The 21,617-nt window shown below is 40.9% G+C and overlaps 1 long non-coding RNA gene across 2 annotated transcripts; it reads left to right on the top strand.

The window, feature by feature from the left end:
* The first annotated feature begins 10,291 nt into the window (after positions 1–10,291).
* LOC311299070 lies at positions 10,292–13,982 on the top strand. Of its 2 annotated transcripts, none has more exons than XR_014629044.1 (7): positions 10,292–10,371; positions 10,879–10,914; positions 11,101–11,165; positions 11,437–11,492; positions 11,877–11,917; positions 12,344–12,453; positions 13,002–13,982. It is a non-coding gene; the product is annotated as an uncharacterized lncRNA (long non-coding RNA). The 2 variants fall into 2 exon arrangements; XR_014629045.1 differs by having other exon boundaries at positions 11,836–11,917.
* The last annotated feature ends 7,635 nt before the right edge of the window (positions 13,983–21,617 follow it).

Here is a 21,617-nt window from a genome sequence, read left to right as displayed (position 1 = left end):
TCAACCACATTCCTCCAATAAGAGACCACATATGGAGTTGTTACAAGCTCCTTTTCTAATCTTATAGTTACGTGATGAAGGAGGTGACAAAAAGCTTAGTTTTCCTACTGGGATTTCAAATGGGTCTGGTGCTGGATGATCTAACAGAGTCCCTTAAAAGCATAACAGTTCCTTTAGGAATAGCATCCATGACAATGGAGAATTCTTTGGGAGTGACTGGAAAATTAAATTGACATAAAAATTCTCTGTAACTTAAAAGAAGACCTTGTGAGTGAAATAACTGGGAAACAATCAGAATGTTTTTCTCAAACCAATTACTAAAAATCAAAGATTTTCTCTTACATACAATGTCTTGATTGTTCCAAATGAAGTACCGGTGAGGGGAGAAATTGTGCTTAAAGATGAATGACCATGAAAGTAATGCCTGTTTGTGAAATTTAGATAAATTGTAAGGGATTCTAGCAATATTATAATTACAGATCAATAGGAAAGGGAGACCACCTAATTTGGAGAAATAGTAATTGGGGATAAAATTCCAGATTGAGTTTGGATTACACAAAAACTGTCTAATCCAATTCATTCTGAAAGTGTTGTTCAAAGATGAGAAATCAAGGAAATTCAACCCACCGTTCTCATACGTGTTCATTAATACAGACTTCTTAACATAATGGATTTTGTTTTTCCAAACAAAATTAAACAGGATTTTATCAACTGATTTACAAGTTTTGTTGTCCACATATAGAGAGAGTGCCGAGTATGTAAGCCTGGAGATGCCCTCCGCCTTAGCAAGCAGTACTCTCAAGCTCAAGTCTCTCTGCAAACATGCAGTCAGTCTTCTTTGGGCTTTTATTATAACCGGATCAAAATTCAATGTACATCTTTTATCTTGATTTTTAGTTATAATAATGCCTAAATATGTAATCTCGGATTTAACTGGAATATTATAAATAGTGAGTGCTGTACAATCTTTAATAGACATTAATTCACATTTACTTATGTTTAGATTAAGACCCGAAGCTTTAGAGAACAATTTTATATAATTAATTGCTATAGGGATTTGGGAAGCATCTCTCAAAAATAAGGTGGTGTCATCTGCTAATTGGCTTATAAATATCTCTCGATCTGCTACACGGATACCCTGAGAACCACTTTCACATATTTGACAGTAGCTGCACACAAAGAAGAAACAAATAGGGAGAAAGGGGACAACCTTGTCTCACTCCTCTGGATAAACTAACCCTTGGTGAAGTGCCATTCTTTCATTATTGTAAAGGGTTTTAATTACTCTGCAAAACATGTCCCCAAAACCAAATGTATCTAATGAATTAATAATAAACTGTTGCTCTAAAGAATCGAAAGCCTTATAGAAATCTAGGAAAAGAATGAAGCTGTCCTCCTGAATCAAGTCTGAATAATCTAATAAATCAAGAATTAGCCTGATATTGTGTCTTTTGTTCAAAAAACCAGATTGTGTCTCATCTATAACTATAACCGAACCCAGTACAGATTTTAGTCTTTTAGCAAACATAATAGCTAACATTTTATAATCACTGTTAAGCAGAGAAATGGGACGCCAATTGTCCATTAAGAGTAAATCTTTTTTAGGCTTCGGAATTAAAGTAATTAAGCCTTGAGTGAGAGTCGGGGGGAGAGTCTCATTCTGCTTTCCTCAAAAACCTTAAGGAAAAAAGGAGACAATTCTTTAGAGAACTGTTTATGAAACTCTGCGGTAAGCCCATCCGTTCCGGGAGATTTATTGTTTTTAAGTTCTAGAATTGAGTTACTAACTTCAGATAAAGTAATTTCATTATCACAGAGATTTCTGTCATCGCTTGAGATAGTCTTACAATCTTTAACGGACTCCAGAAAAGTATGGGCTGCCTCTTCTGAAAATGTTTTTTTTATACAGATTACTGTAAAATTTAGCACAGAAATGTGCAATTGCCTGAGGATTATTAGTGACTGTCCCCTCAATACTGAGAGTTTCAATTAGTGAAGTACTTAAGCAATTATTTTCTAATCTGAAAAAAATATGCTGTGTTACATTCTCCCTCCTCCAGCCATGTCTAGATCTAATATAAGTGTACATCTCATCTAGTTTAGACTGCAGGTCAGCATACTCAAGCTTATCAGATTCAGAAAACAACTCTGGGGGTTTAGAAGAAAGAATAGCAGTTTTAGACACCACCTTATTTTCTTCTGCTCTCTTAAGTTTAGCTAAACTACTACCGAATTTTCTAAAGTATTTACTAATTTCAAACTTGAACAGCTCCCACTGGCAACAGTATGAATCCAACACTAAAGCTCTTCTCCAGTACTGCTCAATCAATACTGTAATATTCTTCTTAACATCTTCAAAATGGAGAAGAGAATTGTTCAATTTCCAATAAGAAGGAGATGAGCTGAAATCAAGGGATGCAGAAAGACAAAGCCTAAGAGAGACTGTAAGAGGTGTAGCATGAATGCTGACTGATTTACAACTATTTGTTAGGCTTTGAGAAATGAGCCAATGATCTCTCCGGGACTGCTTAGACTGGTCCTTCTGCTCCACGTATAGAGTCTCTGCTGTGGATACACTTCTCTACATTTGTGTTGTTGATATATGTAGAGAAGTGTATCCACAGCAGAGACTCTATACGTGGAGCAGCAGGACCAGTCTAAGCAGTCCCGGAGAGATCATTGGCTCATTTCTCAAAGCCTAACAAATAGTTGTAAATCAGTCAGCATTCATGCTACACCTCTTACAGTACTGTATATTTTCACTGATATTGTCCATTAAAGTGGTATTTTCTATAGAAGAATTGTACCCATAAACATTTAATAACACTGAGATGGTCTGACCTAGCGAAAGCACTAATAAGAGAAAATGACCCTTTGGATCTTTGGACAACGTGCAGAATCTCATCAGCAAACTTATTTTTTAAAATGGTGACACTTGCTGATCGCTCTGTGCCGTGCGACATGCATATATCACTGCCCCACTGGGACCTCCAGAATTTAACATGGTCCTGTGTGGAATGGGTTTCTTGAAAAAAGTGAAAAGATTTGTGTGTTGATTTTGATGTTTGTTTTGGACCGTTGTCCTGATGGAAGATCCCATTCCCACCACGGCCCATTATAAGATCTCTAGCAGAGGCCGTCAGGTTTAGATTTTTGATCTGTTTGTATTTGCTAGAATCCATAATACCATGTTTCTGAACAAGATGTCCAGGACCTCCAGCAAATAAATAGCCCACAACATATAAGATCCAGCAGTGTATTTAACCGTAGGCATGGGGGACTCTTCATCCCTGTTTGCTCCAAACACATCTGCTGGGTTTGCTGCCAAAAAGCCCTTTTTAAGTTTCATCTGATCACAGAATCCGGTCCCTTCTGAAGATCCAGTCGTGTCTGACCACTGAATATGCTGGAGTTTATCTCTGGAGGAGCGAGGAGGATTGTTCTTGAAACCCTCCTAAACATCATGTGGGGATGTAGGGGTTGTCTGATATATTATATTTAGGCTTTCTGACCCCAAGACTCCAGTAATCTCTGCAATTCTCCATCTGTGACCCTTGAAGAGTCTTTGGCCACTCAAACTCTCCTCCTCACCGCATTAAGACAATATAGACACACGTCCTCTTCCTGGCAGATTCGTCACATCTTTAGTTGATTATAACTTCTTAATTATTGCCCTGATGGTCAAAATGGGGATTTTCAATTCTTTAGCTGTTTTCTTACAGCCACTTTCTATTCTGTGAAGCTCAACAATCTCTTGCTGCACATCAGAACTATATTCTGTGGTTTTACTCATTGTAAAGGATGATTCAGGGAATCTGGCCTTTGTGTTTCCTCATATTTAAACTCCTGTGAAACAAGAAGTCATAGCTGGACAATTTCATGTTCCTAGTCCCCCTGGTGTGCTAAATAAAGGTAAATATTAATGGGAATATACTTCAGAGATATTTTACTTGTAAAAGATTCCAGGGGTGCCAATAATTATGGCCGACGTGTTTTGGAGAAAAACATTTATTTTATAATGTGATTTCCCCCCCACTTCAATTCTTTCACTTCAATGAAAGGTTAGATTTTTGCCGATTTTTTTAATGAAAGATCAAAAGGATAAACAATGCAGATTTATTTTTTAGCCATTTTTGATCATATTTACCAGGGGTGCCATCAATTCTGAGCACGACTGTATATTTTAATGACTTAAAATCTGCTCCCCACTCTACTCCTGTAAGACACCTCATAATGTTTATTTTTTTTACATTTACCCTCTACTTGTTTAATGTGTGATCTCCATGTTAATCGAGAATCAAACCACACACCCAAAAAACGAAAACTTTCAACTCTTTCCAGATTAATCCTATATAATTTCATTTTGATATCTTCATTTTTCTTTCCAGAGAAAACCATAAATTTTGACTTTTCAACAGAAAACTTAAAACCCCATTCCATTCCCCAAATTTCAACCGGATGTATTCCTTCCTGTATTTTCTTAACTACATATTTTACATTTTTCCCACGTTTCCAAAGCGCTCCATCATCTGCAAACAATGATCTATTCATATCATTAGATACATTCTTAAATATATCATTTATACTACAGGTTAGCAAATTAGCACAAGTGCTACAACCTGGTAAAATGCATCTCTCCTTTTTAAAGGGATAGTTCACTTTGAAATTAATTTTTGATATGTTTTAGCTTACCTCAAGGGCATCCAAGATGTAGGTGTCTTTGTTTCCGCAGTAGTTTCAATTTTGATATTTTTAGGTCAAACCGTTCTTGTCTGTCAGTCATATAATGCAGGTCTATGGTCACTGTCTCAAAACACAAGCACAGAGTCCAAATTAAAACAATTCCCCATCGTCCAAATGAAACAATTCCCCATCATAAGTACACATTGATGGCCTAAGACACGAAACGAGCGGTTTGTGTGAGAAAACGAACAGTATTTATATCGTTGTTATCTCTTGAACACAGCCGCGTCCAAATGATCTGACGGCGCGGGCGGGTATAGATATATACATAGATGTCGCCTTGGCTACTGCAGTTCATTGGAACGAAACCGTAGCCAAGGCGACATCTATGTTTATATCTATACCCGCCCGCGCCTACAGATCATTTGGACGTGTGCTGTTTTCAAGAGATAACAACAATATAAATACTGTTCGTTTTATTTGGACGATGGGGAATTGTTTTAATTTGGACTCTGTGCTTGTGTTTTGAGACAGTGACCATAGACCTGCATTATATGACTGACAGACAAGAACGGTTTGACCTAAAAATATCAAAATTGAAACTACTGCGGAAACAAAGACACCTACATCTTGGATGCCCTTGAGGTAAGCTGAAACATATCAAAAATTAATTTCAAAGTGAACTATCCCTTTAAGGTTAATGTATATTTTACATTGTCCCTGTTCAAATAAATAAATAAATAAATTTATCATAATGGAAAAAAGTGTAGGTCTTATAACACTCCCTTGTGGTGTTACATTTCCTACTTTATGCTTATTCCTATTTTAACTTGAATTGATCTTCCTTTTAAAAAATCTAAAATCCAATTAAAAACTTTACCTCTTACTCCCATTTTGTGTAATGTAATCATTAATCCCTCTCTCCATAACATATCATAGGCTTTCTCAACGTCAGTAAATACTGCTACCACAGATTCTTACATCATCCTCTAAACACTGCATCCATTGTTCCCCTTCCTCTCCTAAACCCACTTTGAAATTCCGTTATCAAACCTTTTTCCCCCCCAAAAAATACATTAATCTCACCATTCTTTCCATTACTTTGCAAATATGTGATGTTAATGCTATAGGTCTATAGTTTGATGGCTTACTATGATCTTTTCCTGGCTTCCTTATCGGGATAATTATCGATTCTTTCCAACTTTCAGGAATTCTCCCTTCTTCCCATATTTTATTAAATAACATTAGCAATTTTTCCTTACTTTCTGTACTTAAATGTTTTAACATAATATGGCTTATTTCATCTTTTCCTGGTGCCGTTTCTCTAGTTTTAGCTAACGCTCTTTCTACTTCTCCCATATTAAAAGGGTTATTTAGATCATCCTCAAAGACTTCCTTCTTTTTTAAAACTTCTATATTCTTAGATTTGGTGTTCTCTCTACCTTTCCTTCCCTCCACTGACAAATTGTTTGAGCTGTGTATACTAACAAATGCATCTACCAACATCTCTGCTTTTCCTTCCTGAAATATCACTTCCGGGTGATCGATGTTGGGGGGTATGGCAGGACCAGTGACGGTGTGGGATTCTGGCAAACTCTGCCTTTGGACAGGCTCTCCGGGCTGGCACTCTTCATCTGCCTCCTGACCACCCTCTACCTGGTGCTGAAGAGAGAGGACCCCAGCCCCATGTCTTCGTGGCTGATGAGGCGTTCCCGCTGCGGAGGAACCTCATGCGGCCCTTCCCTGGACGCACGCTTCCTCCAGAGAGGTGTGTCTTCAATTACCGCCTCTCCAGAGCCAGGCTGGTGGTGGAGAACGCCTTTGGCATCCTCTCCTCACAGTGGAGGATGTACCGCCGCCTCATCGAGGTCCACCCTGAAGTTGCGGAGAAGTGTGTGAAGGCGACGTGTGTTCTCCACAACTTCATGCGGTATTCGGAAGGGAGAGAGGCACCTGCTGTGAGGGGCGCAGGGCATGCTGGAGATGAGCCACTGCCAGATCTGGGTCGAGTTGCAGCCAACAACTCCTCCAGAGAGGCACTCCGGGTGAGGGACATCTTCATGGAACACTTCTCGGCGGAGGGAGCAGTACCATGGCAGCCGACGGAGTAGCGTTTGAAGTCCTCCTCATGACTTCCCCACAACGGCTCTTTTAAGAGCCACCCACAAACCTATAAAGAACATGTCTTTCTAAAAACAGTTTTCCTCCATTATAATATTTAGTATTTTTTCCAGGTTGTCAGCCTCAGTTCCAGGCTGTCAGGTCCACAACATGCACATGCATTAAGTTTAAACTCTGACTAACCTTTTCAAAATTACAGGTTTTCCATGTTTGTATACAAGGTAAAATGATTTATTTATTTTTTAATAAATAAATGGAGCCAGCCTCCAAAAGCAATGAACCTTTCTTTTTTGTTGTTGTTGATTGTCTTTACATTACAATGAAGTTTCATATAATCTATATTTAGTTATGGAATAAAAAACATTAAATACTAAATTAATACATCTCATATATTAAAAAAGTTATGTGATACAAGATTTGCTTTGTTGTGCATAGAACCACACCAGGCATTTAGTCAGATTGTAAAATAATTTATTGGTTTAAATAAAATGAATATAGAACATTTATATTTAACAATATGAACAGAATTTAAAAATAAAAAAACTGAACGTACAAACTATTTACAAAGAGACAGGAATAAAAAGGACCTCGCTTGGAAGGTGGAAAAACCACAGGGAACAACATGTAGGAGAAAAGGAAGGCGTTTCCTGCAGAGCCGCTGCCTCATTTAAAACCTACTGTGGGGGTCAGACTGCTCCAAATTTAACACAGTGGTGCTGTTTTCCATCGTCAATTGTCACGCGCCGGAGGCTGTGACAGAAGCTCCATCAGCGCCTGCTCCACCTCCGACGGACCATCCTGGGACCGCTCACGGAGCCGCCGGCGGGCTCTCCTCCTCTCCTCCTCCTCCGCCGGCGGGCTTTCCTCCTCTCCTCCTCCTCCGCCGGCGGGCTCTCCTCCTCCTCCGCCGGCGGGCTCTCCTCCTCTCCTCCTCCTCCGCCGGCGGGCTCTCCTCCTCTCCTCCTCCTCCGCCGGCGGGCTCTCCTCCTCTCCTCCTCCTCCGCCGGCGGGCTCTCCTCCTCTCCTCCTCCTCCGCCGCCGGCAGGCTCTCCTCCTCTCCTCCTCCTCCGCCGCCGGCAGGCTCTCCTCCTCTCCTCCTCCTCCGCCGGCGGGCTCTCCTCCTCTCCTCCTCCTCCGCCGGCGGGCTCTCCTCCTCCTCCGCCGGCGGGCTCTCCTCCTCTCCTCCTCCTCCGCCGGCGGGCTCTCCTCCTCTCCTCCTCCTCCGCCGGCGGGCTCTCCTCCTCCTCCGCTCACAGGCTCTCCTCCTCTCCTCCTCCTCCGCTCACAGGCTCTCCTCCTCTCCTCCTCCTCCGCCGGCGGGCTCTCCTCCTCTCCTCCTCCTCCGCCGGCGGGCTCTCCTCCTCTCCTCCTCCTCCGCCGGCGGGCTCTCCTCCTCCTCCGCCGGCGGGCTCTCCTCCTCTCCTCCTCCTCCGCCGCCGGCAGGCTCTCCTCCTCTCCTCCTCCTCCGCCGCCGGCAGGCTCTCCTCCTCCTCCGCCGGCGGGCTCTCCTCCTCTCCTCCTCCTCCGCCGGCGGGCTCTCCTCCTCTCCTCCTCCTCCGCTCACGGGCTCTCCTCCTCTCCTCCTCCTCCGCCGGCGGGCTCTCCTCCTCTCCTCCTCCTCCGCCGGCGGGCTCTCCTCCTCTCCTCCTCCTCCGCTCACGGGCTCTCCTCCTCTCCTCCTCCTCCGCCGGCGGGCTCTCCTCCTCTCCTCCTCCTCCGCCGGCGGGCTCTCCTCCTCTCCTCCTCCTCCGCCGGCGGGCTCTCCTCCTCCTCCGCCGGCGGGCTCTCCTCCTCTGCTGGCCTGTGAAATAAAAAAAATACAACACAGCACTGCAATGAGAAGGCACCTGATTTTCATGTTCGCAGTGAAGGTTTCAAAAATGTAATTTAAATGCAAATGTGATACTGTTTTTAACTTGCTTTAACATATATTAAGTAATTAAAGTTATAGGCTTTAATTACTTAAAGTTACAAGTTAGAGGCTATCCTTTAATAAATAAATAAATAAATATACTTCAGACATATACATAGATAAACATGCAAATGAACAGTAGCTATAAAGTATGTATGCAGATGATTGGTTCCATACATTGCAATGGATTTGTGTCTGCATTTACAAACACAATGATTATTAGTAAGGGGACTAGAGCTCGTAACATGTTGAAATATTGTTTGTACGATTGCATTCACTCACCTGTGGGTTCAGCAGCAGGGGCTGAGGGACCAGGGACTGGGGAGACAGGAGGAGAGGCAGGGAATCTTGGATGATCCCCTCTTTGATAATTTGCCTCTGTCAAGACAATATTAAATGATATTTTAAACATTTAAATGTTATTATATTAAACACATTGGTAATAGTTATAGATAGATTACATTTTCTTCATCTGTAAACATGACAGCATAATGCCTTGACTGGAAACACACCTGTCACTGTCTCCCCTGATATCTCTTCAGGCTGTCCCTGGTCCTCGAGGTGGTAGTCCTCTTCGATCTGGGCCTCGACCCCCTCCATGTTCCATGGTCGAGGAATCCCAAGATCTGAGAGAATTTCCACCTCTTCACAGACCCTGCTGCTGATCCACTCCTCTTCTCCATCTCCTTCCTCTTCTCCTTCAGGTACGTGTCCCTGAGGCTTTTCCATTTTTTCCCGCAAACTTCCTCTGAATAAACACATTATATTGTTAGCGAAAAGTAGCTGTATAGCGGGAATATAGCGGCAAGATCAATAACGTGACTCAAAAGTGAAATGTGTACATGTTTACAACTCACCAGTTTGCCCTATCTCCTCACTGACCCTTTTCCAAGCAACCCAGCAAACACAGAACGTTCCCCTAACGTTCCCGTTTGGTTCCCATTTGGTTATTTTTTTGGGAACCAAACAAGAACGTTCTGGGAACGTTCCCTGTAGGTTATTTTTAGGATCTATGTTTATAACATTAAGGGAACGTTCCCAGAACGTTCCCTGTAGGTTATTTTTAGGTCTAAATTTATAACCTAAAGAGAACGTTCTGGGAACGTTCCCTGCAGGTTGTTATTTAATAACCTAAAGAGAACCTTCCCAGAACGTTCCCTGCAGGTTATTTTTAGGTTTAATTTTTATAACCTAAAGAGAACCTTCCCAGAACGTTCCCTGTAGGTTATTTTTAGGTTTAATTTTTATAACCTAAAGAGAACCTTCCCAGAACGTTCCCTTGCAGGTTTTAGGTTTTATTTTTATAACCTAAAGAGAACGTTCTGAGAACGTTCTCTGCAGGTTATTATTTTAATATCACTTACTATTAACAGGCAGATTCAACTGACAACGTCGTCAGTACGGTCCCCTAAGGTTATAAGATAACCAACAACGTTCAGATCTATTCGCAATAACTTTTTATTAATGATATTTTAAATTATGTTATATATTTTAATTCTATATGTTAAATGCTGCGTGACTTTGAAGTGTTTTAATGCGCATGCGCGTGATCAAACACTGGAGCACGTGCGCTGCGCAAGAGCAGATGGAAACGTCATCGACAGCTGACAAACAACAAACCTCCCGTCTCTCGCTGTTGGTTTCACTGCTTTCAGGTAAGTTTAGACAACAAAATCTATCAAATAATACACACAAACGCCCCTGACACATTTCTTACGTGTAATTGACACGCTTCTGTTAAATATTTATTTTAAAAAAATGGTTTTATGTCTTTGAAAAAGTCCGTTAGCATCTACGCTAGCTAACCGTTTTCAAAAGACAACGTTAGGCCTAAGTTACGTTAAGTTGAGGTCTTATTTATGAAAGTTTGGGTTTTGTTGCCTTTGGCTTGCTCAGTTGGGGATACTTAATTTAATAAATTAATCATGCTGTGAAGCTGCTTTGATACAATCTGTATTGTGAAAAGCGCTATATAAATAAAGTTGACTTGACTTGACTTGACTTAAACACATATTTAGTGTAGATAACAGTTTTTGATAGTTTTGCTGGTAATTTGTCAATGGGAAGTAAGCTAATTTATTTAGGCTAACCTAAAAGAATGCACTGTATTGTTAACTTAATCAGTGACGTCACTTACCAATATTGCTAAAATGTGATTTCAGAATAGCGAGAGAAAAAATAAAACTCTACAACAAGGGGTGAGTTATTGTTTAATCATGATGATAATTCCATATGCATTTATTTCACAATATATTATCTTAAGATTTGTAGCCTATATATTTATCTTTTATGCATTTCACCTCTGTTCTAGCTTGGTTCCTTGTAATAAACCTATCACATGTAATATTTTTGGCTCTGTGACAAACAGCATGTTATGTTCCTAGATCATCATGCTGTGATGGCCTGCTGCACCCCCTGTCCAAGAAAATCTCTATGAACCATATGACTAGTAAGCAAAACCACCTCAAACATGCAGTGCACTGCTGTTCAAAGGTTTGGGGTCTGTAAGATTTATGCTTTTGAAATAAGTCTCACATTTTAAAATCATTAACCCCAAGTTTTTTCAGTGAGATTGTCCTTGAGAAGCCTGTAAGCTAAATAATCAGCTAAACAATAGGCGACTAATACAATATTATAATGGTCATAGTTATAATAATTCATTTAACTATTATGATAACATGATATCCTGATGATTACTATATTTTATTTTATTTCTTTAGGTCTGTTTTGAATTATGTTGGTCAATGAGACTGACACCATACTGTCCAACTCAAAGGTATTTATGTATTTTTTTTATTGATCAATACTGAAATTCTTTGTACTTTTAAATGCGGTTCAGGGGGTCGACAACTTTAGGCAGTTATTTTTCACAGATTTATTTATTTAATGTTTATTTGACAGGGACAAATGCATGGAACATTGCTTTATAAAAAATACAAAGTAGATGCCATGCATACAGGTTTATAGCCATGACTAATTTGCAACCCCTTGATATCTTGGGCAGCTGTGGCTCATACTCTTAGCCTTTAAAAATGTTTGAATTGATATCCCCAATGCAATATCAGGGGGTAAATATATCATTAGAGTTCTTAAAGTTATGGCTTTGCTCTTGTTACCAGATGAGATAAAATCCCTATTGTTTGGCCCTGTGATTCTTCAGGACAAGACCTTGATGCCATCCACAGTCAGTCGATGAAGAAGGTGAGTTTAGCCGAATTCAGTTCTTTCACTTTTTTTTTACAGACACGTGCACGCAAAATGAAGTCAAAATGGCGAGTTTCCTCTTGTCTTGTGTTTTAAACAGAAAGAAAACGGATGCGTGTCATTTATATTAGTTCTGTGCATTCGTCTTAAAGGGACAGCAGCCCAACGTACCCGCAGCTGTTTGTGTCGCCAACGGTGATCAAACATCAAAAGAGAAAATGACTTGTAGCTTTAGCAAAGATACATTAATTTTATAGTTATTTTATTTTTACACTGAAGACTTATTTTACATTTTGATAAATCAATTTCTGTACCTGATGTTTTCAGATTGAACTGAAAAACATAATGCACTGCTTATTTCAACTGTGTTTTTCTTCTATTGTATTTATCTATGCATGTTATCTATTGTAATTTTCTATGCAGGTTCACTCCTCTACAAAATCCCCCCAATAGGGGTTATGCGGAGCGCCCAGCGGTTGAACCGGAAGAGGTCTAAGCATTTCTGCTTTTCACTTCCGTACACATCTGCAGCGGTAGGGGATCTCTGAGTTTACTGTTCATTTTTGCTTATTACACTAAAATTCTTACTTCTGTTTTAATTAAAATGTCACGAAGGCTAAAATATCAGAAAAGGGAACATCCGAACAGCAGTTTTTGTTGTGTGCCGGTCTGCTCTATGTCGGGGAAAATGAGTAGTACAAATAGGTTCTGTACTCATAAAGTGACGTCAACATCAGCAGTAGCATTCGCCGTCAGGCAAGTGTTATTTAAATAAACTCCTGATGTACTTACAAACTTTCCAATGCCTCGTTTAATGAGTACAGAACCTATTTGTACTACTGTAGAAGTTTGGTACCATTCTGGGCATTATTAGTGGGGTAATTTACCAGATACAACCCTGGAGCCATTAGCGCATGCACTAAACCATACGGCTGATATCTCTAAATAAACTCTAAATTTTTCAATATCGTGCAGCACTAATATTGAGCATATCTTAAAGTGAACCTGGAATGATAATTTGTGATACCAGATGAGATGTATGTATGATAGATTTTGAACTGTACTATTGTTTTTATTTCAGGTTTTCTGGGATCCCAGCGGAAGGCATCAAGGCATCAGATGTTGGCCTGGACAGATGCACCTGTAAACTACACCGACCTTTGCTTTTGCATGGATGGCTGATTATTACCATGTTCTGTGAGGGTATCATTATAGCAAAACTGAGCACCTGTGACAGTGGCATCTGTAGGTGTAAAGTCACAGAGATTAAAAAAAAAAATGATAGCAGTTTCAAACTTTTTTTCACTTTCTTTCTCATAAACAACACAGCAGTTACAGGTTTTCAGACTCTTCATTGGAGGTGAGACTTATACATACAAGGTAGAGCGAATTCGCAGGTCAGAGTTCACTAGACTTAAATATTATTTTCTCTGTTTTTTATTTGACTTCAGAGAGAGAGGCTTAATGGGTATCCTTACCCCTATATAAAACATTCCTTTTTTGATTTGTAGTCTGAAATAATAAATAGTGCAATATAAATAAATGCAATGTAGTGTTTTGAAATATATACATTTTTCTATACACATTGATGCTAAAATATCTGAATAAATACATGATACCAGCAGCGCTCGTGCTCTCATATCTCCTACAGCTTGTGACACACAATCCCACCTCACTCTTTTCATTTGCTCCAGATGAATATTAATGCCATTACAGGGCTTGAATTTTGGCATGGGATTGTGTGTCCATGTAACACGTTGTCTTTTTATTTTCTTGTTAAATTTGCAGATGGTGTTGGGAGTTTAAATGTTTTGAGCAGTGTGAAGATTGGCACATTCATGTATATTGTATATAAATAAATACTTTTTCAACTTTTTAGCCGAAGTTATAGGCTACAGTTTGCAAAAGATAGTTTTAATTAAAATGTTTGTGCAGTTTTATTTATTGAAATATTTTCATGTTTGAAATATTAAATGTAAATTACTGTTCCTGAATACATTTTGCTAACGCTGTTTTTAATGACTTATTTTAGGTTGATAATTAAACAATGAATCAACAAAAACATGGATTGTGTGCTGATTTATTTATTTAATACAAACTGATTGATTTACTTATTAATGATAGTTTCTGTAAATTCAATTTATTGTAATAATATATTCATAGGATTCTTAAGTGTTTGAACAATAAACAATGTAGAATATGTTTGTAGACCTATAATTTGTGTACAGGCATATCAGGATGTGTAGACGTTAGGAGAACGTTCCGAGAACGTTCTGGGAACCTTTCGGGAACGTTCTGGGAACCTTTCGGCAACGTTCCGGGAACGTTCCCCTAACCTATAGGGAACGTTCTATTAACGTAAAGAAAACTTTCCTGGCTAACCAATAGGGAACGTTCTTGGGAACGTTCTGGGAACCAAAAACTAACGTTCCCAGAACGTTAAATTGTTAGCTGGGAAGGTCCTTTTTATTCCTGTCTTTGTAAAAATAAGAACTGCTATCGTATAGCTCTGGGTGACTGCTCACGGCTGAAATGAATTTTTCCTCCATTTTAAATGAATGAAACTCCACGCGGGAGTTTATCCCGTCACTTCACCACGTGACAGCAGCAAGGCTCCTATTGGTTAACGCGGCGCGAACTGACGCCAAAGTTCAGATTTTTCAACTTGAGCGGCAGACGCGAATTCGCGTCAAACGCGTGAATGCACCAAAGCACAAAATAAAATAATTTGCGTGTAACGCGCGTATCGCGCCAGACGCTCAATTCACGCGAACTTGACGCGCGAATGAGGCGTATTCGCGTCTACCGCGCCGCGCTCTACGCCTCACGCCGGTTTCACACTGCATGCATTAGCAGAGCGTAAAGGCCCATTCACACCGGACGCCGAAGCGGCGCGGAACGGAGGCCGCTTCCTTTCGGCGCCCATGTTAACCTATGGTGTCGTTCACACCAGACACGGAGCGCCGCGGCATGCCGCGGCCGGCCCGCGCCGTGAAGCGCCAGTTTCGGCGTCTGGTCTATTTTTTGCGCGAGCCGCGAGTGATTCGCGTCCATTCCGGCAGGAAGTCACACCAAGAAACACGAGACATCCGGTCAATTGTCAAAATATAAGCAATTTTCAAATTAAAATACCGCGAGTATTAACAAAAAGTATTAATACAAGAGGTGTACAAACTTCTTGGTTACAGAAACATGGTGTATTCATTTTATGAGGTTATTTACTTACCCATGATGTAAAAAAATAGCTCTGAATAAACAACAACTGAGCAGAAGCGCTTGTCGACCGCTGCGAACAATACGCCTCTAGTGTGAACAGGCAGGCGCCGGACCGCGCGTGATTTTCCGTTCCGCGACGCTTCCGCATCCGGTGTGAACCAGGCGTAAGCAGTGCAGGAGCAGTGCATATGGTGAGCAGGAGCAGGACACGCGCGTTTTGCTTTCACACTGGCAGCGTTTGTCACGCGCGGCTGAACTGCGGGTTTTGTACAGACAGAGTAGGCTACTCTATAATGGATAAGTTCATTGCTTTATTTCGTTTTCAAATGCATGTAAGAGAAAAGACTTGTCAAGAAGCTTATTTTATTAATAATTTCATTTATATAACTTTTGGTTCATCTTTGTTTTTATTGTTCTGGCAACAAGTTTGTTTTTGGACATTTGTTTTCTTTTTAAATTGCTGTTGATCATTTGATTGACTGTTTAAAACACAATAGATCTCATCAATGCGCTTTTTGGATAAAACTGCGGAGTATTTTGGCCATGATCAATGCATTGTCACTTTAATTCAGCGTAAGCGGCGCGTTAAAAATAGACTGGGCGCCGAAACTATCGCGGCACTGCTGTTCCTGCTCTGCTCCTGCTACGCGCTGCCGCGCCGCTTCTGCTTGCGGTGTGAATGCACTCATTGAATAACATGAACGCCGAAAAAAATACGCGCTGCTCACGCGCCACTGACGCTTGCGGTGTGAAACCGGCGTCACGGTGCGTGTCCACTACAGCGGCAAAACTCCGCTCAGTGCCGCTGGCAACGCTGTAACGTCTCCGCTTTGGGGTGTGTCTATTCCGAGTGTGTTTAATATAAGTTTTTTCAACACACGGACAGTATAATCATCAGCGATGCACGCGTGTCCACTGGCACGGTGCGAGCAGAGCAGAGCGGAGCGAGCGTTTTCAATTAATTCCTATGGAAGTCGAGCTTCACGCTCGCGCAATGCATTTTGGGATTGACAGCGGACCGGAGAAAGCGTTGAGAGCGACCGAGAGCGTCAAAAGGTTGGGCAGTTCGACTTTATGCAAATATCAAGCGAAAAACGCGGCCGGCAGCCAATTGCTGTGAGGTTCGGGATGTGACATCTGTTTTGAGAGTTTAAAATATGCAAATTGTGCCGGAGTTTATGCTGGATTTAGTGCGTAAATAATTTTGTTTATAAATTAGACGCTTTGCAGTTGTTATGCATGTTAATTATTTTATTTTGGATGTGTTCATTGTGATTATATTGGCTGGGTTTATAAAAGTTTATAAAAGTGAAAGGATATCTTTGCTTGGTGCATTTGTAAACAAAGCTTGTCTATTTATAAATGTAATCGCGTGCATCGCTGATGATTATACTGTCCGTGTGTTGAAAAAACTTATATTAAACACACTCGCAACAGACACACCCCAAAGCGGAGACGTTACAGCGTTGTCAGCGGCACTGAGCGGAGTTTTGCCGCTGTAGTGGACACGCACCGTCATTCACGCCACAGTAATTTTTTACGCGCGTACCGCGTCTTTGCATTGACTCACCCCTCATTTACACTGCACACGTGTGCGGTGCGTTACGTCTGCGACAAGGTTTTATTCCGTCCTCCACGCGGTGCCAACTCACACCAGGAGCATTTCAGAAGCGGAGCAACTGGATGCGCGAGACCACGTGATTTGCCTGTCCGACGTGGTTTTTCTTGATTTTGGAGGTTTCTACCTTACAGTCTATGGTTTCTACCAAGGATATATTGGTGTGCAATACAATTGGGAGTCTGCACATGGCGTTTATTTTGAAATTGACAGTATTTTTTTACTTTTATTTTGTATTTCCGGTGCGACTTGGACGCGCGTCCGTCAAAAATAGACTAGGCGCCTATATTTAGCGAAGCGGCGCGGAGAGCCGCTTCTGGGAAGCTTCTGAAACGTGCCGCATCGCGGCCGGTGTAAACACAAGCATTGACTAGAATGGGCGCGATCAGCTCTGATAGCCGTGTCGCAGCCGTAATGCGCCGCAGGCGTGTGCGGTGTAAATGAGGGGTTACGCCGGTTTCACACCGCAAGCGTCAGTGGCGCGTGAGCAGAGCGTATTTTTTTCGGCGTCCATGTTATTCAATGAGTGCATTCACACCGCACGCAGAAGCGGCGCGGCAGCGCGTAGCAGGAGCAGAGCAGGAACAGCAGTGCCACGATAGTTTCGGCACCCAGTTTATTTTTAACGCGCCGCTTACGGTGAATTAAAGTGACCATGCATTTTTCATGGCCAAAACACACAGCAGTTTCACCCAAAAAGCACATTGATGAGATCTCTTGTGTTTTAAACAGTCAATCAAATTACCTTCATCAATTTAAAAATAAATGTCCAAAACAAAATTGTTGGCCAAACTACAAAAACAACTTTAATCGATGTACTGCCAGTTTACAGATTCATTTAATATATTTATGTATATACACACACACATACATACATATATACACACACACACACACACACACACATATACATACATATATATATATATAGCCATAAGGATGTCATGCTGACAATCAAATAAAAGCAGATGGTGTCACAGGCGTGGTCGAGCGCACCTGAAAATGTAACAATGGACGACACTCGTCTCATTGTGGAGGTTGAGAAAAGTTCAATTATTTATGATCCAAGAAACATACTTTATAAAGACTCACAGGCAAAGGAAAAGGCATGGGAGGAAGTTGCAGTGGCTCTTGGTGCAGATGGTAAGCTTTTAAGTTTTTTTGAAAAAAACCTTTCTAAGCAGTAAGTTAGGCTATTAACTTTTTCAATATCTAGAATTTTTACAGTGATGAATTTTTTGTCTTAAACCCTAGACCATGTTGTCTTGCCAGGACACTCTACCCTCAATTGAGCAGAAAAATGTGCAAAGCTTTTCACGCATATCATACGCTTCTCTGCATCCCCCATTTCCACCCATGTTTCTAACAGGTGGTAGGACTTCCCCCCTTTCTTCTGCCTCTTCCACCCACCTCTGATTTTCTGATGGGTTTGTCAGGTAGTTGTGAAGGATGCAGGCTGCAGTGACTATAGAGTCTGCATTCTCTGGCTTCACATTAATCCTTGTATGGAGTACCCTCCACCTGGATGACAGAATGCCAAAAGCACATTCCACCACCATCCTTGCCCGTGACAGTCTGTAACTGAACATTTGTCTCCATCGTGGTATTCTGTTCCCTGGAAAAGGTCTCATCAAATATGTTTTTAGTGGGAATGCAGAATCACCCACCATTGTGTATGGCATTGGGCCCTGTACACCAGATCCTGGTAAAGGGAAGTCTGCAGGGACAGACAAACCTTTGGCCTCCATGGCTCTTCCAAGAGCAGAACTACTAAACACTCCAGCATCGCTTGTTCTGCCGAAGTCTCCGACCTGGACAAACGTAAACCTGTAGTCTGCATCTGCTAGTGCTAGAAGAACTATAGAAAAAGTCTTCTTGTAATTAAAAAACAAGCTACCAGAATGTGCAGGTGACACAATGGTAACATGTTTCCCATCAATAGCACCCAGGCAGTTTGGGAAGTTCCATTTTTCCCAAAATGTGGATGCTATGGCTCTCCACATGTCCTCTGTTGGTCTAGGGAACTGTGATGCCATCATCTGCTGCTCAATTACTTGACAGGTCATGTGGACAGACTCAGCAACAGTGCTTATGCCTAGACGGTACTGGAAGGCCAGGCTGGTGAAGCTCTCTCCAGTTCCCAGAAATCTGTTAAAACCAAACAAATATAACATTGTTTTATTGTTTCGGCATTATTTATATATATATATATATATATATATATATATATATATATATATATATATATATATATGGCTACATTTACATATGTAATACATATTTTAATGCATTTTACAGTGAGTGAATGCAGGCGAAGATGGAAGTTGTTAAGAGATGCTTTTGTCAGAAACAAGAAGCAAAAAAAAGTTGTGCCCAGTGGTTCTGCAGGTGGCACAGTCAGGGAATGGAAGTACGACAGAGTAATGTCATTTCTGTTGCCACACATGCAGCCTAGAAGGTTAGTATGCCATTGTTGTTGACCTTATGTTTTACCTTGCTATTTAGTGTCTTATTTTCTTTTATAGACAATTCGTACTAAATAGTATTTCACTGAGCATGAGTATATTATGAGAATATTATTAATTGTGTGTAATGTACACCAATACTTGTGTGTTGGGGCCATATATTTATATCATCTATTAATTAATTTAATTGCAGTTCCAGACACACTTTGCAGAGTGAGCTGGAACCTCTGGACATGACCGTTGCAGAGGAGGAAGTGGAGCCAGAATTTTCAGAACTCACTACACCTTTCAGTCCCCTTCCTGCCATACAGAGGCCTGCAGCACCCTTACTGGCAGACGAAAGATCGGTTACCCCCACACCACTGCCTAGCACCTCCACACCACAAATAACAACTCACAGAGCTGACACCCCTACCCCCACCCTTCAACAATACAGACAGAAGCGGAGAAGAACGGTTTCCCCAAATACAACAGAGCAACAGTTATTGGACATAATAACACAACCCACTACACCTGTACCACCAAATGTCCCCACACAGGAGGATGAAATGTATTATTTTGCCCTCAGTTTAATTCTGAAACTGAATCGGTTGCTTCCCAGAAACCGTTCCAGGGCACAAATACACATAATGACCTACCTGGCTGACCTGGAGTTAGAAGATGAGGTTCAGAGGCAACAAGCGACAGCATCACACACAGTGTTCCCTAGCAGAGGAAGCCAGCACCCACAATCTGGATTTCAGCCTATTCACCCCACACCCTACCATGAGGAACAAACCCACCATCACCCCCACCAAGTCACTCCTCCGCCAATGTCCACCATGCCTGAACAACGTTCCAGAACTTACCATCGACTGTAGTACTACAGTTTAGCATTCCAAAAGTTTATTTTTTTTTTTTTTTTACTTAATCCAACCATTTGTTGTAAATAGTTTAGCAGTTTCAATTATTATTTTTTATATTGTTCATGTTGTTAAGCATGTAGTCTATGTTCATAATAATTTTATGCATGACTTTGTTGAGATATTGGTTCAATATACTTAATAAACCTTTTTTAGTTGATTTACCCAAGTCAAAGATATTTATTTGAAGCATGAAACTAGTGCAATACATATTTTAACTTAATTGAAGCAAAATACATTTATTCATTAATATTTAAAAATACATACAATGGCCTAATATTTACCTCAGTGTAACTGCAAGTCGCTGCTTGGGTTCAATAGACTGCCTGTAGTTTGTTGTTTGCCTTGTTAGTTGGCCTCCAATCAGGGAAAGAATGTGATCCATTTGCTCTGCATTCATCCTGAAGTAGTTTAGGTGGCGGTCACGGTCAAGGCGGAGTTCAGCGACAAGATGGTAATATGCACCATATTCTCTCCTTCGTCGGTTCATGGAGTGAACTCAAAGTCTGCGTCTTTTCCGTAGTCTTCTTAATAGCAAATACAGCGCAATGGCCTTCCTTCTATCAACAACTCGCACTACACGGTAAACAAAGTCAACAAAAACAAAGATGAACCAAAAGTTACCCTATAATATGAGACAAAAGGAATCGCCGGTGCAGCACAGATGTCTACTAATTAAAGATATTTATTTTTATATTTATATAATAATATTTATATCCTCTCACTGTACGCACTGCTCATGTGCTGCTGACGCTCTTCTAGCGCATGCAGTGTGAAACCGGCGTTAACATTGAAATCACTCGCGCCTGACGCGCTATTCGGGTCCGGTGTGAACGCACCATTATAACTCTATAAGGAATTCCCTGTTTCACAAATGTAACACACCCTCCACCTCCACCCTCTGTCCTGTCTTGTCTAATTGCTGTATATCCATTTAAAACAAAATCCAAATTAGGTTTTAACCAAGTTTCTTGCACACATACTATTTCTGGTTTTTCCTCTCTACTGTCTATAAATTGTTTAAAATCTTGTCCATTTGCAATTAGACTTCTAGCGTTCCATTGGAGGATTAACATAATTAATATTATCAACCCACCCATGTTGGATCTTGACTTGACTGCACATTAAGCTCATCTCTTACTTCCCATTTGAATCCTACTAATTCCAAACGATTTACTGCCGCTTTAACTATGATTTGAATTCTTTCAGTTTCAGTTTTAGATTTGATCTCAGATGTTGCATTTATTACCCCTGCTATAAAGTTAACTAACTTCATTTTTTCTTCCCAAATCTGCCTCCATTCTTTCTGTTCACCTCCATTTTTTCTTTTGTCACACTCAGCATCCTTATCCTGCTTTTCCCCCTCACTTCTCTTGATAGCATCAGCATAAGACATTTTTTCCGTTACCTTAATTTGTTGTACTTCCACCTCCCGTTTCATTACTTCACATCCCCAAAAGGCAACACTATGATTGCCTCCGACATTGCAACACTGT

The sequence above is a fragment of the Rutilus rutilus genome (genome assembly GCF_951802725.1).
Source record: "Rutilus rutilus genome assembly, chromosome: 10".
NCBI lineage: Eukaryota > Metazoa > Chordata > Actinopteri > Cypriniformes > Leuciscidae > Rutilus > Rutilus rutilus.
The sequence above is the reverse complement of the archived record's forward strand: the minus strand, read 5'-3'. Positions and strand labels throughout refer to the sequence as shown.